The following is a 5441-nucleotide window of genomic DNA, read 5'->3' as shown; positions in this document are numbered from 1 at the left end:
CCACAATTTCCACAATTTCAATTTTTAAAATTTGAGTACAAAAGTAACAGGGAATAGTCAAGGTCTTATGGCTTTAAAACGGTAAATGGAAACTAGCAAATCGACAATAAACTTACTTTGAAATGGTGCTAGATTCGATTGCCGATGAGCTTGGCCGAAATCTTGTGGCGGCGGACAAAAGTTGATAACAGGGTACGAGTGAGATGTGTCTCGAAAGGCCTGAAAGCTTGTGGAGCGTCCTCGAACACAGTTTCCGATTTTCCCTTACTTCCGCTTGATTAATTCTAGCAATAATAATATGTTTGAAGGTTCAAATAAGTTTCTATTGTTCGGTTTCAGGTTTTGTGTCAAGAGGTGTAGTTAGTTGAGCGATGTCGAGTCTTGATTTGAGCATTTAAGGCTTGCCGCAGTTGCGAGATGGTGTCATAGATCAATGTCGGAAAAACATTTCATCTTTAACCCCCATAGGTTTGTTAATCATTTCATCATAACCCCTTAACTTTATAAAACATTAAAATGTCTCATAATATATAATAAACTAAAAAGACAATTTTGCGCCTAATTTAATGGTTAAAATTAACGGAGTTAGCGATTTGGACTATAATGGCAACAATTGGGAAACCCTAATGGTCTAGATGCACAAAAAAAGTGTTTTGGACGAAAATCGGAAGAGCGATCAAACCTCAAGGGAGATTTTGGCACGTTACTCTTTAGGTAATAAAAAATTGGGTTTGGTTAGGCTATGAATAAGAGTAAAAAGTTGTGTTAGATTAGATTGTATATGTGGAAAATCAAAAAATTAGTTTTTTTATTAAAGATTGTGTTGGATTTGGGTTATGAATAAAGTTAGTCTAATAACTAGTTTGAAGTTGAACTTGAAAATAACTTATTAACTTATTGGCTTTTCATAATCAAATTTGAAAATTTAGAATTTATGGATTTTAAAAGGGATATTGGTTTTTAATACTCACAACTTTTGCTCGTTGGTAGATAACACTCCCAACTTTCACACTATTTCTTTTTATCACTCCCCCGTTAAATGAAGACTAACGTCGTTAGTGGAAACGCTGACGTGACTTCTTTTTTAATAAAATCAGATGAGGTGTCATGCCTACTTGGAAATTAACTAGTTATTTTTAATTTTATCTTTTACAAGTCATCATCTTCTTCAACATCCAACCTCCCACCACAACCTCCACTACCAGACATCACCACCACCGCCACCACTTCTCCCGCATCATCCTTATCTACCGGTACCATCCATTTATGCACTCTCTCTATTTTAACTTTACAATGTCTGATCACACTCCTCTGCTCAAATTGAAGTTTGGTTGCTCTCCTCCATTCAAATTGGAGACACTTGGTTTTAGCCGTCGCACTCGATTTCCCGGCGAGCATGGTGGGTGGAAATCAGACTGTGGTTTTAGTTGGTCGAAAAACGACGATGACATCCGTTGCAACGGTGGGTCTTGCGAGACTGAACATCAGTACGATGTCGGGTCTAGATGGATGAACAATTAGGGTTTTGCTGCACACACGTTTTTCCGACAATGTAATGACAGCAGCGGTGGCGGTTCCACGTTCAGATCTAGTTAGAATGACAATGACAAATGGTGGTAAGTGTGGTCGTTAAGGGCGGTCGTTTGGTAAATAAGACAACATGGGTGTTTCTGTTAAATCCGACGACATAAGAGCTTTTCCGGCCGAATCGGAGTGGTGGTAGTAGTAGGAGGTTGGATGGTGAAGAAGATGATGAATTGTAAAAGATTAAAAATTAAAAATAAATAGTTAATTTCTAAGTAGGCATGACACCTCATTTGATTTTATTAAAAAAAAAGCCACGTCAGCGTTTCCACTAACGACGTTAGTCTTTATTTAACGAGGGAGTGATAAAAACAAATAGTGTAAAAGTTTGGAGTGGTGAAAGACAAAGTAAAAGTTTGGAGTGTTGTCTACCAATGAGTAAAAGTTAAGAGTATTAAAAACCAATATTTCATTTTAAAAAGCAGCTTTTTAAACATTATTAAAAAAGTTAAAATAAAACAATATAAGTTTTAACGATTTCGCATTAGGCTAGCCAATAATCTACCGCCACATAGACAAGCATACTAGCACACCAAAAACGGCTGCCTGACTATTTGAAAAGTCAAACTCCCAATTGCAATTTTCCAACATTAATAGATTATTAATAATTTCAAGACAGCCGGCTGGCTGGCTGGCTTCAAGAACCAATAGGCAACATCCGTACAAAACCCAATTACTCACTCGGACATTGCTGGGCTGTTGCCGGGAACCCGATTAATCAATAAAGTCTTCAGCTTTCTGGGTTAGTTTGTTCTTTAATTCTATTTTGATTTGTGGGTTAGATCTATTTGTTTAAATCTTTCGATTTCGACATTGTTTAGTAAATTCTGCACTTGGGTCTCAATATTATTGAGGTGAATTCGTTTGTTTTGTTTTCTTGATTCCGTTCTGGGTTAAGTTCGTGGGTTGCACACCAAGTGTTTGATGAAATTCCTCTTTTAGTTGGGGCTTTGTTTTATCATTAGTTTTGTGATGGAAAGTTTGGAAGAAGAGAATTTGATTGCTGCTGCTAGGCTTATAATAAAGGCGTTGGATTCGGACAAGAAAATAACAGATAAAGCAAGCAAAATCTTGGCCGATTTGGGCACCCGATTGAACGCCTTGAAGATTATTACTCCACCCGAAGATCAAGATGAGGAAGAAGATGAAAATGGAGAGCTTGTTGATATCAGAGAACGAGTCAATTTGATTCATGAAAAGATAATGAATTGTGAAGGTGTAGATTCAATGATTTGGGATTATGATCCCGAACAAGGTAAGGAGTATTTAAAAGCCGTGAACGAAGCTCAGAAACTCGCAGAGAGTTTGGAGAGTTTGAATGCGAGTGAAGATGAAACCGAGCTTTTGAGAAGTGTTAATAATATTATTCAGACGTCAATGTCTAGAATTGAGGAGGAGTTTAGCATAATCTTGTTCAAAATATGCAAAACTTTGAGCCCGAACCTTTATCTTTTCGGTCTAATGAAGATGACAGCGTGGATCTGAACTCAATTGTTTCGTTTGGGGATGATTCAATTGATGAGTCGGTTCAGAGAGATAGTGTAAGCCGTGGATCCGAGGATGTTATAATATATTTGGTTAACCCTCAAGTGATTCCTGATCTCATAAGCATTGTTAATTTGATGTTTGACTCAAATTATGGTCATGAATGTTGTCAAGCATTCATAAACGCGCGTAAAGAGGCTCTAGATGATTGTCTTTATATTCTTGAAATTGAAAAGTTAAGCATTGAAGACGTTCTGAAAACCGAATGGGGTGCTTTGATTTCTCGGATTAAAAGATGGACCATGGCGATAAAGGTCTTCGTGCGCGTTTATCTTGCAAGTGAAAAGTCTTTATGTGAGCAAATTTTCGGTCAATTTCAAACTGAGCCCGTGAGCTCAGTCTGCTTTTCGGAGTCATCAAAATCTTCAATCTTGCATCTTTTAAAATTTGCAGAAGCGGTTTCCATCGGGCACCACCAACCCGAGAAGCTTTTAAAAATTCTCGACACATATGAAGTATTATCGGATCTTGTTCCAGATATCAATGATTTGTACGGTAATGAAAACGGGTCGTCTGTTAAAACCGAGTTCCAACACGTTTTAACGCGCGTAAGTGATTGTGTGAAAGCAACATTTATTGAGTTTGAGAAAGCGGTGGGGTCCAACACGTCGAACAGCGCGTTCCCGGGTGGCGGTAACCACCATCTGACCCGATACGTGATGAATTACATCAAAACATTAATTGAGTACAGTGATTCCTTAAACGCGTGCTTAAAAGACCAAGATCAAGTGGATGGTCAAGATTCTTCATCCTCACCCGACACGAGTCCTGGGACTGATGATGATAATATAAACAACAAGAACACTCCAATGGCGGTGCATTTTAGATCATTGATGCTGGTTCTTGAACAAAACCTTGAGGAGAAATCAAGGTTATACAAACATGAAGCTTTGAGACATCTTTTCATGATGAATAATATTAACTACATGGCAGAAAAGGTTAAAAATTCGGAGCTAAGAAATGTTCTCGGGGATGATTGGATTAGAAAAAGAAACTGGAAATTTCAACAATATGCAATGAGCTATGAACGGGCCACATGGAGCTCGATTCTGAATTTCCTAAGAGAAGATGGTCTCTCGGGTGGCTCGGGTTCAACTTTCAGAACTCTGCTTAGAGAGCGGTTGCAGGCGTTTTATACCGCATTTGAAGACATTTACAAAAGTCAAACCGCATGGTCAATACCGAATAGTCAACTTCTCGAAGACGTGAGGATCTCGATGTCCCTTAAGGTGATTCAAGCTTATAGGAATTTTGTTGGTAGACATGCTAATAATATAAGTGAGAGGTATGTTAAATAAACAGCTGATGATCTTGAGAATTGTATCTTGGATTTGTTTGAGGGAGCTCCAAAATCATTGCATAGCTTCCATAGAAAGTGATATCACTAGACCACACACTTATTTTGTAACATATATAGCTGTTTAAATTGTAAATTTGTATTATATTATGAAACATTTGGCTGGTTCAATCTTTTAATTCTTTAGTTTTATGCATTAGTAACTACAGTTATATCTGTCTCTTAATAAGCAGGATTGCCAAGATTGAATGTACTGTTAATGCCATTGAATGATTATCGATAAACTTGAACGATTGTTAATTTCACCCGGATTGTTGCCGGCATAGTTGACGTAAAGTTAACAGGCATTTAATTTAACGCCGTCTTATAGAGAGGGAATGTAATGAGGTGAAAAAGTGTGTTTATCTCTATTATATAATGTATGTAGATATCTTTTGTATACAATAAAAATCTTTAGAAACGCAATCTCCCCAACACCTAAAGAAAATGAAGCTAGTCATCAAAAACTTTAACTAAACCTTCAAGTTTAAAACTTTAATAAATTATATCTTGAATTAAACTAAACTAGAAGCTTAGAAAGAGGTAAATAGATTTTCAGGGATAAACTTGTTACCGGCACCCGGTACAATTTGCTCATCCTTATCCCTGACTATCGTACTTGATCACATACAACTTATTTGTCCTATGTTAATTATCATGCTTAACATCTAATCTCATTCAACCAACGTCCACAGATCCCATTAACACCACCATCCATTGAACTTTTATACGATGTTCATGAAAGAAACCAAGGATTTCCGTGGATGATAGGGAGCATCGATCGTACACATTGGTCTTGGCGGAGTTTTCTAACGGAGTGGCTAGGCCAATTCATGCAAGGATATCACGGGTACGTAACGATATCTCTTGAAGTGGTGGCCTAGTAAATTTTATGGATATGAACATGCATTTTTTGGTGCCATGGATTTAAGTAACAACCTAAACGTCATACACTAGTCATTGTTATTCAACGATT

At 37.3% G+C, this 5441-nt stretch overlaps 1 pseudogene; it reads left to right on the top strand.

Annotated features, from left to right (window-relative positions):
* The first annotated feature begins 2077 nt into the window (after positions 1 to 2077).
* Positions 2078 to 4597, top strand: LOC143549806 (exocyst complex component EXO70E2 pseudogene; annotated as a pseudogene).
* Positions 4598 to 5441: the final 844 nt, after the last annotated feature.

The sequence above is a fragment of the Bidens hawaiensis genome, unplaced genomic scaffold (genome assembly GCF_021521415.1).
Source record: "Bidens hawaiensis isolate Kalapana, Puna unplaced genomic scaffold, B.hawaiensis_p1.1 tig00015792_1, whole genome shotgun sequence".
In the NCBI taxonomy this organism is placed as follows: Eukaryota; Viridiplantae; Streptophyta; class Magnoliopsida; order Asterales; family Asteraceae; genus Bidens; species Bidens hawaiensis.
This window is presented reverse-complemented; position numbering and strand designations above follow the sequence as displayed.